Here is a 13,027-nt window from a genome sequence, read left to right as displayed (position 1 = left end):
ATTTTTACTGACTAGCAGGCAAGCAACAGCAGAAGCTGGAGCCAGTTGTAAAATTTGCCACATAAACAAAATACATTTACTGATTACAACTACTAAACTAAAGATAATGATACCATTAATAAACCTAACTGTACTCCCAAAGTAAATTTCAAAAAATATATATATATATATGTATATGTGTATGTATGTAGCTGAACTCAGCAAAAGCCAAACAGTTTCTGGTTGAGTGAACAGCGTATTACCCTTGTAAATATTTGTATGATTAAAGTGCAAAAGCATTGTATGATTATGTGTAAGACATAAAATAAAATTAACATAAAACGTTGTGGATAATAACCAAAAATACAAATTCGTAAGTGTATTATGAATAAATGTCATAAGTGGCCAGAGAAAAAACAAACAAAATAAAATATAAAAAATAAAAAATAAAGATAAATACATAAAAACTAAAACTAAGCCTTTGCCTCATAATGTCTCATTGTCAAAGGTAAGCTGCGTTTCAGTAATTTAATTTTTTAATTGAGTAATTATATCTTTGTTGTTAATAGGATTATAACTTAAAGTTTATCATCATTAAGAAAAGAATTTAGATAATTAACAGCTTATCTGCATACCTTGGACCACGCCTATACGCCTTCTCACGTGGATTCAGCCTTAAGAAGTGCTCTTACCGTTGTCTGCGTGCATGTGGAAGACTTCTCAACAGCCATCAACGCTGAAACACTTCCTGGAACTTCAATTCCTTTACCATAGTGTTGTTTTTCCTGATGGTTATTGTTGATGTGGATGTAGTTGCTGTTTATGCTGTTGATGTTGTTGGTATTGTGCTGATTGCACTTGAAACACACACTCAACAAACACTTCAGTCACACATCCACATCCTGCAGCTGTCGCTTCTACGTTCTGTCTGCTTGTCTGCCCGTCTGCCTGTCTGTCCGTCTGTCTGGGTGTTCCATCCTGTTAGCACAGATATGTGCGCAGAGTTGGTCTGTCAATTTGTTAAAAACAAAGCAAAACCCAAGTTCGGCTGACATTTTCCAGCTTTCTGCGCTTCAATATATTCTGTACAACTTTAAAAATAAAATTGAGTTAAACTTTGACCAAAAAAAAAATAAAATATTATTTCAGAACAATAAATTAAAAAATTGTAATTGCTTTACATAAGCTTTGTGTGCATACCCTTTTATAAGTTGCCTATAGGGTATCTGCGCACAACATTGTGCTTATCTTCGTGCATTTTGGTAAAAGTCAAGCATTTCGTTTCATTTCATTTCATTTTATTCGTCCAGTTAAAGATAAAAGTGCGGAGCGAGTTCAGCTGCAATAAAAAATCGTCTGTTATCGTTCGCCGGCCCCTTGGCCGTATAATTTATTTGTGCACTGTGGGCAAAAGTTCAGACATTGAAAAATCATGAAATTTATCTCATTTTGGCAAAGGTCAAACAGTAATACTAGTACACCCATACATGCTCACATTCCATGCCCCAAGACCATATAACTCAAACGCTCATAAAATTTGCAAATATATTTTGCATTTTACATTTCTGGGTGCTGCCACGAGCGACATGGGGAAAAAAAGAACAAAAAACTATGCATCAAACGAAATGCATGTTTTACATAAAATTTCAATTAAATGAAATAAAGTTTTAACAGCGGCAATGTCCTTGGCAGAAACAAAATCAACAGCAGTTGGCTGCCTGAAACGTGCGTCTTTCCTAAATCATATTGCTGTCAGCAGAAATTAAACTGGCTTTGCTAACAAATGTTTAACAAAAGTTGCTGCCAGCACTCTGCAAAAGGCCATTAGTTTACACAATAAAACAATGAAACGCCCCAAAAATCGAAGCAAAACTAAAGTCGAATGATACGCGAGGCAAGCGTAAAACTAACCATTGAAAATGTTTCAGTTTCTACAACGGAATACAAATGCGTTCAGAGATAAAAATCTTGTAAAAAAAAAAAACAACTTGAATGTAGTTTGATAAAAAAAAACATTCTTCCATAAATTGAATTATCTTTGGAAAGCTGATTTATTGGGTTTTTTTAATCGTTCTTTATCTCATACGAATTTTTCATAGCTTGATTGATCTTAGATTTCAACTAAAACACTCATTTGTATGATTGATGCAGATTTCCTGAGAATACATTTGGACTAAAAAATGTCCAAGTTATCTTGTGCTATTGCAATATATAGCCAGCTGTCTCCAGTTTTTTTAGCAACAATAAAATATCTTGAAATCTTTATAGCTTAATGGAGGTTGTATATCATCTTAATATTTTATACAACATATCGTGCGTTGTTTAGTTTTAATTCAATATCGGTTCGGAAATCGCTTCCAACGCTAACAAACACATAAATAAATAGAGCGCGAAAGGCAGCCAAACCTCGGCAATAATAAATAAATACACAGCAAAAAAGAAAAAAGGAAAAATAAAAATAAAATAAAATAAATAGAAGCACAAATACTAAACATTTTGTTCAGTTTCCAATGACGATTTGCTGGCCATGCTGGCACGCCCACTTGCCGCTTGAACCTCCTTTGCCCGCAAACAATGTTACCGCCTTATCCGGCATGTCCACTGGCCCTTCCCTTTCTCTTTCACTTTGTGCGACTTTTGGTTTCCCCCGGCTGCTTCTGGCCTGCTCCCAGACTGCCGTAAAGTGCCACCAAAAAGGATTGCTGTACGCCATAAATTGTTGTATTTTATTGTTCAATTTCTTTTTATTATATTTTTGGGTTATTTTTCGCGTTGCGTTCTGTTGCTTATGCTTCATCTACTGTTTCTCTTTGCTTCTGATTTTTGTTCTGTTTTTTGTTTGGTACTTTGTGGCACATGCTGAGTTCTGTGTCCTAGGCAACTACTGCCACCGGACAGGGCATCAGTAACCTCGCTCCGAACTCTGCGACTACTGGCCAAACTTGGTTGTCATTCGCATTGTCGTTTGTTTGAAAATTGTTTTTTTAAATAAAATACAAGCACACACACACACAATCAGCCGGCAAACGGTTTCTTACAATAACAGTAACAACAAACTTGAATTATTAAATGACGACCCACAAGAATGGCAACAGTAGCAAAAAAGGAAACCAGCAACAATAACTGACCCTGATGGGTGCCCAAAGTGTGTGTGTGTGTGCGTGTGTGTGTGTGTGTGTGTGTGTGTGTGTGTGTATGTGTGTCTGTGTGACTGTATGTGTGAGCGCATGTTTTAACAATTAAGAAATTCTTGAAATATTCAGCATGCTAGTGGACAATAATAGCTCAACTCTTCTCACAAGTCCAGTCCATTCCTAATGGTTCTCTTGGCCCAAGGTGCAACGTGTCATTGGCTACCTTGCATACTTGATGATATGCAAACCATCTTCTGTTGCTAGGCTCAAGGGTAGAATTTTAAAATTATTGTCGGGCAAATTTAAGTTCGCTATTGTACTAGAGGCCAAATCCAGATCAAACAAATTATTGCTTTTGAAAATCGATTCAGCTTTGACAGCTTTGATTCAACACTACATGGCAAGAGCTTATGTGGCAAGGTGAATAAAGTAATAAGAATGTAAAGTTTGATGATTGCTTAAATTTTTGATTGATTCCTCTTAAATTATTTCGAGTTAAAACACAATCAGATAATCATAAATTAATAAATGGTAAATATGGCTTAGAGTGACTTTTGATGAGCTTCTGATGATCTGATTGATATTTATTGAATTTATTAAGCTAACTTAATTTCACCAATTCTTATCTTATTTTAAATTCTAAATTACTGAGTTTTAATTGGCTAAGACTACATACATTTCTCATAGCTTTGCTAAAAATTGGCAAGGGGAAGGCTTATGAATGAAACATTATGAATTAAAACATCTATTAAAATGTTAAATAAATGATTTTTAATTTAAATAAATATATTTATGTTTTAGATTTTGAAGATAATTTAAAAGAAAAAATTATTTTAAATTTAAATTAACATTTTTATATTTTTTGACAAGGAATTAAACACAAATCTGCATGACAATATCAAAACTGAAATTCTAACGTAAATTTTGCATTTGCTTCCAATTTATAAGCCGATTTTAACAGGAATATCATGGAAACGGCTGCTAAGCTTTTGCTACTCTGCCAACGATGCATTTGCCAATCAGAAAATTGAATCCATTTCCAAAAACCGCTATTACACCAAGAACAATGTAATATGGCAAATAAAAAGCATGGCCAACATACTGACGCCCGCATCGAGATGAGAAAAGCGAATTCCATAGATGATTTACGGGGGCGAGAGAAGGGCGTTTTTGATGAATGAAACTGCCTGGCCCGTAAACGGCTTTCATTTGGCATTGGCTCACGTGGCCAACTATGGGTATGCGTAAAGCGGCAAAAATTTTAATGAGCGTTTGCATAACAAACGCGGTTTTCGTCGAACACCGAACACCGAACTTACCTCGCAAACGATTCGCCGTCAGCCGCTCAAATGTGGAGCGTAACCGCATGCCGTCCAACTGGCAGCAGCTTTTAACGCAGTGTGTAACTGTAACAAGCAATTATATTTAATGATGATGTTTATTGTATAATGAACTCACACACATAAATACACACAAAATACGCAACACACACACACATGTAATAGACAGCACACATATACAAACATCTACACGCATACAGATCAAGTCGTGTTTATTATTATAATATGTATGATGATTTTTTATCTCTGGCATATGGGCAGTGGACTGGACCTATTTGAATTTACAGAAATTGATTTTGTATTAACTAAATTGAATTATTTATGATGCATTCAGACAACATTAAAAAATAAGTCAGCCCACTCGCATTTACTTAGGCTCAATATGCGAAGAGACAGCTGCTGAGTGACGCTTCATATTTCACCCAATCAGGAATTTAGTTAAGCCTTACAAATCCTCACAGCTGCCACAGAACATTAGCGACAGAGCCACCCAAAATATGATGGCCGTGTTGTATGACGGGAACAATTGGGTTAAGAGCATTGCTGACCGCTCAAGAAAGCACATTAAACATATCCAAGGCGACGTCAAAGCCATAGAGAGCAAGTACGAGAAAAATCTTTAAAGAAAATTGGTTTGGAAGAAATGAAAGATATTATGTCCTGAGACGCTTTGAATCTGCTGTAATGCTGCAATGGTACCCTCAATCCAAGAAGGATACAATAAATAAATCCAATTTCCGCAGCTCATTAATTTTGAATTAAGATTATTTAAAATATTCGGAATTAAAAGTTCAATGTCTTGATATATTAAAATTGTTAAGGGACGTTTTCAGAAACTATTTTAGCTATTTTCGCTTTAATTAAAAGTTGTATCATTTGATACGAATCTGTTGAGTCATATTTGCATCAGATATAAAGAGACATGACAACAAAGACTTAATTCAAGAGTCTACCACTTACGATTTACCTTTCAATATATTAATCTTCTTGGGCCGTTCAGCTGTTGACAACCACAAGGCAATTAACGCTAAGCACCACAAATCCTTGTGGCAGCATCTTAAAATATTCTCAAATAGCAAAGTTTTTGGAGCAGCTCCTAACACAAACCCAAAGCAGAACCGCTACATGTGTTGATGTTGCTTGTAAGCGGCTCTCCGCTGGAATGAATCCAATTATGTGCTTAATCACAAGGCGAAAGAGATAGAGAGAGATAGAGAGAAAAATAAGAGATAGATATACATAGAGAGAGAGAGAGAGAGAGCATGAGATGATAGAGATGAGCGCTGGTCTTTGAAAATGAATCGCTGACAACGCTGCCCACACAAAGCAAAACACACGAGTTGAGTCAACGAGTAGCTCAGCCAACTTCACGGATATATACGAGTCACATGTGCGTAACGCTCGCACTCTCGCTCTCGCTGTTGCTTGGCGACATGTGGGGCATGTGACATGTGGCAGGGCTTAAGGCACACGGCTGGTCGCTTAGCTGAGCCCTTAAGCATTAAATACTTTAACACACAAGCGCTGTTAAAATTTATTCATGGTCGTTTTTAATGCACGCGGGCGACGAACCCCGGACAGCGCCTGTCGACTTGACATGCAAATGCCTGAGTGTGTCATGAGTGTGTTTGGGTCTGTGTGTGTGTGTGATGGGTGCTCGAGTATTTTTTTGTCGCATGCCCTTTGCTTCTGTTTGTTAAGCATGCTTTTCAAAAGCTATTGAATATGTTGCCCCAGCCACCCCTTGAGTGAGGTCTCGATTTTAATGGCGATTTTTCACACTCATTTCCCAATTGCTTGCCCTCACTGTCAAGGCTATAATCCATTTATTATACATTGTGCTCGTTAAGGATTTGTATTCTAAGCTAATAATAAAAAATTGAGTCTAACTACAAGCCCTGAATAAGAGAAATCATTTTAGCTAACCTCTCAACGTCATATATATATTGCACAAGGTATGCATATTACATATCTCAATCCAGTTTATGCTGAAGACATTTATTTTTGTATTTTAATATTTTGTAGATTAATCCACTTATTAATTTTATCTTTGAAAATCTTAAGCTGTTTTCCATATATTCGTATTTAATTCACACGAAATTTATGTACAAATATTTGAGTATTGTTTTTCCAACATATATGAATAAAACGTATAAAAAATTTAGATATAAATATTTGTAATGTTGGCAGGGTATACAATGTTCGATATGTTTCCCTTTATTTCGATTTTTTTCCCGTGCGGTGCTCTCGGTATATTCCATATTGGCATCCCGGGGGCCAGAGTCAAGGACCCGTTGTCCAATCATCGGTTAAATGGCGAGTAAAGTGGATGAAATGCTGTCGCAGAACTGCCCTTGGCTTTCATTAGTAGCGTCGCCATGGTTGGTGCTTGTGCCAATTGATGTTTTTCGCTGAAAGCGGCAATTTAACACTTTGGGACAGCCGGTGTCGCATTGATAAGGTGCTGAAACAGGACTCCAATTGCAAAATATTTCAACATTTAAATTTACTTTACAACTTTTGTCACAGCTGACAGAAGGACGTAAGGTGCTGAGTGACTCAAGCTCGACTCGTGCGCCAAATAGCTGCCAATGCCCACAGCAATTTTAAATTTTCTACTGACAGACGGGGGGGATTATGTATACTTTTCAATACAAGTATACACACATATACATATATATATATATATATATATATTTATATATATATACATATATATATTTATATATATATGCATATATATATTTATATATGTATATATAAATTTATATATTCCATTCCTTTCGTAACACATTGCCTTACGCATGATTTTCGAGCTAATTAAATTTTGTTGTCAGTTGATTTACTTAAAGGTTAAGTGGCTGACATGAGAGACGCGAGAGAGTAAAAGGAAATGTGCACAGTTTCAAGTGGCGTACGCTGCGTATACGTAATGTCAAGTGAGTTCAGCATCTGTGTGAATTGTGTAATGTTTATTTGCCTTTTACGTTTGGTAAATAATTAGGCAGCAGATAGTTGGCATACTGGTTAAAATGTTCACTGCATTTGCGTTTGTGTTTGTCGAACTGAAAATTTTGTGGCACAATTTTTATGATAATTTGTGTAAATTTATACTGACTTTTGGCATTTGCAATTAGCGAAAGTGGCAATAGCAACTGTCAATTAGCAGATTCGTTTCGAATTGTACTTACTATTTTTACTGAAGTAACTAACACAGCAGCAGAAGCTGAAACAGCAGCCAAGTAAAGTTATTTATGCAGCAGTTGCCATTTCCGGTTCCGGTTTGCTTTGTAAGCCCACGTCCGGTTAAATTTGTATCTAAGAAAGTGAGACATAGAGAGGGAGATTGAGAGAGAGGTTTCAGTTTCATTGCACCCATTTTCAGAAATCCAGCCATTGTCGTCGCTGCTCGCCAAACTGCACTTAAAATGTTTAGAAAGTTTTTTATTTACTTTATTTCTGCATCGTCAATTCTATTTTTGCCAGCATCTTAGCAACTGCCATTGTTATTGTATTTTTTGTTCTGTTCCTACTCTTTGACTACTTCCTAATGCTTTTATGGGCTGGGTGCGCTTGCCATTGTTGGGCCTTACTGCGGTATTGCTTTATGAAGCGATTCTCTTTTGCAGAAACGCAGCTTTAATTTCGTTGAACTTTGCAATTCCGTCTTGGCGTGTAACCAAGTAACCGCTTAGTATAGCAATTTGTTCACTGAAATATTGTGGATCAAGGGTGGCAGAGCGGATAATTCAACAAAGGAGAAAATCTACGGGGAAATGAAATAAGTCAGCTCCTAAGTGAAGCTGAAAATTAAGATGAGCTTAGGCATACCACATTTTTGTTAAGTTATTATTATAATGAGTGCTATTACATGAGAAGTACTTTTCAACTTTAATATACATTTTGTGCAACAAGTATATAAAATTTACAAAAATGTAATTGCTTGAATTTTATTCAATTTACATTTCTGAAAACAATTTGGACTATTTTGACAGCCAAAATAATTCGCACGTGATTCATTTATTTCCTCAAATATTTTGCTATTTGAATTTCGCATAACTGATTTAAGTGTACAAATATTTTTGTAGATTATTGACACGTGTGTGTATAAAATTTTACGTGTTTTGTGATCCGTGAATATATTTTATTATTTGCGTTAAAAATTATATCTATTTATATTATATTTATATATATGGCAGAACATTTCAATTGTTATGCAGTTTATTACACTTGCTATCAATATTAAAGATATTGTCTGCGAGTTCCTATAAATTTTGTAAAATTATATTACATAATTACAGAAATCAACTTTTTGCACTCTTATAAGCTGTTATCACACAAAAATTGCTCGATATTAATTCTAATTGACATTTGTTGCTTTTTAATTAACTGAGAAAGTAAAGCACACTTGTGAATTACTCAGAAATAGGAAGCTGCACACGAGTTGTGCGAACATTGTTCAGTTGACTTTAATGTGATTAATATTGAGGACTTAGTTGGGTGCTTTTTGCAGCATTTGCCGCACTCATCTAAGCTCTATACAATTTCCTATCATTTTTGCACTTTTTGCTGGTAATGCGAACCTACTCGCAACTCACTGTGCACCCAGGCCTGATTTTAAATGTAGGAGCCAGAAATGAAATGTTGCAGTAAGTATCTACTCGTTATTGGCATTTGCTGGCATTTACATTTTAATGCCACCCATCGCTGGCTGGAGGGTCTACGAGAGCAGGCAGGCAGGGCTCATTTTGTCCTTTGCCAATTCATTTGCCTTGTTCTCGTTTCTTTTCTTTTTTCATTTGCCATTTTACTTGGCCCCGGCGTACGAGTATGTTTTTTGCAACTTTTTGTTTACATTGCTTGGTGCCCCGTTGTTGTTGCTGTTTTTTCTGTTTAAATATGCCGCAGTATTTAGCATGACAACGACTTTGACAACGACAACGACAATGAGAATGAGAATATTGTGGACTCAGGATTCAAGAGCTGGAACAGGACACGTGCAGGATCCCAGTCCCATGCACATGACAAGCAATCGCCGGTTTGCACAGCTCAAAGGACTTTCCCGAAACTGCCAATAATTCAGTTGGTTTTTATGTTTTCTGTGCCCACATTTGGTTGTTTGCTCTCTCTCTGTCCCTCTCTCCTTAATATACTCTTCTATCCTCTCACTCACTGGTTCGACTGTTTGCTGTTGTCTTGTTTGCCTGCGGCTTTTGCATGTTTTTATGGAATTAATTAAAACTTTGCTCTCTGCTCATTTACCAGTTACCAAAAAAGACACTATTCTAATGCGCCAATGGGACCAAGCTCAAAAACTAAGCTCAAATAATTCCCAAATTGGGCAATCAGTGATGTACATTTCGATCAATTTTATACGTTAGCATAGCATATTTTCATTAGAAGCAAACACAACTGTTATCTATACCCTATAGAGAGGGTAAAAGAAACTTTCAAAACTAATTAACTATCCTGATAGTATATATAGTAGAATCTGAGTGGAATAAAAACAAGTTTCACCCAGCGAAAAATTATCATATTTGAAAGGAAAAAATCACATTTTCATATCAAGTATACGATATCAAAACACAACTTTTCATAATGAGTACTTCCTCTACAGTTTGCTATGCTTATCATTTCCTATTGCCATCAACGCTTTGTACAATTTGTTGCATACTTATATATGCAGTCAGATATGTGCTGCAACAATTTTCTGCCAGCACACATCCGTTTAATGACAAATTCCGGACGAACTGTAAAGCTTTGTCGCAAACAAACAAAAAACAAAAAAAAACTGAAACTCGAACAGAAAGCGAAACAGAAAGTACAACAACAATATAACACAAAAACCACTTCAGACCCCGCTCCATTTGATGTGTCTGTGTTCGTGTTTAGGCCATCAGGCGGCGCCGTCGCATGCTCCGTCTCCGTCGCCGTCGCCGTCTCTGTCAGTACTCTGATTTTATGCATTTTATTATCTGCCTTAGTCACGTTTCAATTTACGGCCCATTGGCGGTTACAATTTGCAATCACGTTCCGCCCTCGCCCTCGCCCTCGCCGTCACCCTCGCACCCAAGCCCCAAACCCCAAACCCCAAGACAGGGAGAAATTCCCAGCTCATCGTGTGCTGCAACTTTCTCTGGCATGACACCTTTATTAGGACCGAAACCCACCTAGCTGCCACTTTACCTTCAATTCCACAATTCCAGCTATGACTGACTGTGTTTATCATATGCCCGTTGCCTGTGCCACTTATACGCTTGACTGCGCCACCGAACCACCTCTTGTTGTCGGTGGGGCTGCTGTCTTTGCACTCGGCTCGTTCGCAGACTTTGAGCCTTGTTTTAGTTTTGAATTTATTGCCATTTTGTAATTTTTTCTCTTTGCTTGGCTTTGCTTTACTTTCTTTTTTTTGTGCCATTTGCCTTTGTCTTAGTTTTATAACTTATTTTGCCGGGCAGGTGCAAATGTTCGTGGCGTCCTGTCTATTCCTTTGCCTCCATTCGTTCAGGTAACCAACCAAGCTGGCTCGCACGTCTGCTTTGGCTTCATTGTTATGTCCTTTATCTATGACGGTTCATTGTTCGTCCCTACCCCGATTCACGCCTTGACTTGCACCTGTAGCTACTGTGTGCGTCTTGGTCACGTGGGCAACAGCTACAACAGCACCCCTCAAGCACCAGCACCAGCACCAGCACAAGCATAAGCACCACAAGCCCCAGCAGCAGCAGTGATCGTAAATTGTAACTTTTTATTACATAATTTCTGTCATTACCCCGCTGGCTGGTTGGCCGGAATGACTGACTGTTTGGTGCTGTCGTTAACCCTCGTCTTGTGGCCATATTCGTAATGACTTCAATACATTTCGACTGTCGCCACCGGACTGACATCCATTCGCCTCTGCCGTCGGCATTGCCACTGCCATTGTTCGCTGCGTGTCCTGCATACATATACGATATAACACTAAATTTTCTACCATATACACCTTCATTTACCAACCCGCCCACACTATGCTCTTATGCGGCATTTTACTGCCGCCTTGGAGCTGTCTAACTGTCCAAGCCGCGGTAATGTTAATTTAAAATGTAATTAGTTTAAGTAATGAACACAGTTTTTGACGTCTTTGCACTTAGCGCACCTTTTCCCGTTACCTGCTTGCAGTTTTCGCGCTTTGTTCCCAAACCCTTTATCACTGTGATTTCAACCAGTTTAATGGATTTGTTAAGTACTGTTGTTGTTAAATAAAATCACACTTTACCATGAAAGTGGTTAATGATTTATTTATAACACTTTTGAACACAAACAAATCTATTCATTTCAAAATCATAGATTTCTTTTATTGCCATCACTTAAATAAATAAATTGATTGGTCAGAATGCTTGCAACCTCGAATTGTTAGGCATGGCCTATATACCTTCATATCAAATCAATGAAATAATTTTGTAAACATCTATATATTTATAACAAGTTTACTTTAAGTTCCAATCCATTCTTTTATATATATTTTTTAATTTATTTATCAATTTTTGTCATGAAACTTTTGCGATATTGACCAGAATAAGTTTGCCGGCACAAATAGCTAATAAAACTATCTTTTGATGGCATTTTAAATTAGTTTCTCAGTATTGCTCCGCATAATATTCACATTTACGTTAAAGTTTTTCCCATTTCCCATTTCACTTGTTGGCACGGGTACCTTTACCCGCGCTGCACTTGTCTGCTAATTTTTATGCTTTCCATCATAAATCAAACAGCCTTTTGATCATCAGCGTCCGCAGCATCGACGGCATACGGTGGACGGGGGGCGGGCGGCGTCAATCTGGACAGCACTCTAATTAGCTGGTGCTGCCATGGCCAACCTTCCATTCTTCCATCCTTTGGCTTGTTAGCTTTGTCAGCTCGTTTTATATATTTTAGCTTCATTAAACCAATTTCCGTGTCGCTGTCAAAACAACAATTGATTTCCGCGCCAATCGCCGGCATTGCCTTTTGAGCCTGTCCCTTACTTATTCCTCTCTGTCTTCCGTTTCTTGACTGTCTGTCTATCTGTTTGTTTCTATGGCTCTTACTCTCTTTCTGCTGCGCTTTTTACAGTTATTCTTTCGTCGTTTTCTTCCACAGCTATTTACTAAGCTGGACTTTCGTTTTGCGGCTGGCCACTTGTGTTTACATTGGCAGCTGCTGACAGTAACGAGATGTTCAACACACGTCCACATATCCCTATCCCTGTCCATGTCCCAGTCCCTCTCCATATCCATGTCGATGTTGATGTCGATGTCTCAGTCCGTGTTCAGGGCGAACATCCTTTGTCAGCACATCGCCTGTTTGTCTATCATTCTATGCGATAGAAATGCTTCGCTTACATTCTTGCAAATATTACAAAAATCGTACAAAAATAGGAAATCATGGTTGAAGGGGTCAACTGCGTTGCTGTTGCTGCTGGTGTACCTACTCCAAAAGTGGACCAAGTAATCGATGATGTTATCGAAGATGTTGCCAATAATGCTTCGGGCTACAAACTTTCACTTAAAAACTTTATAATTAGTTTGAGCTCAAGAGTTTCGTTCTTTCAAATTT

The sequence above is a fragment of the Drosophila grimshawi genome, unplaced genomic scaffold (assembly GCF_018153295.1).
Source record: "Drosophila grimshawi isolate 15287-2541.00 unplaced genomic scaffold, ASM1815329v1 contig_311, whole genome shotgun sequence".
Taxonomy (NCBI): Eukaryota; Metazoa; Arthropoda; class Insecta; order Diptera; family Drosophilidae; genus Drosophila; species Drosophila grimshawi.
Note: the sequence above shows the minus strand (reverse complement) of the source record.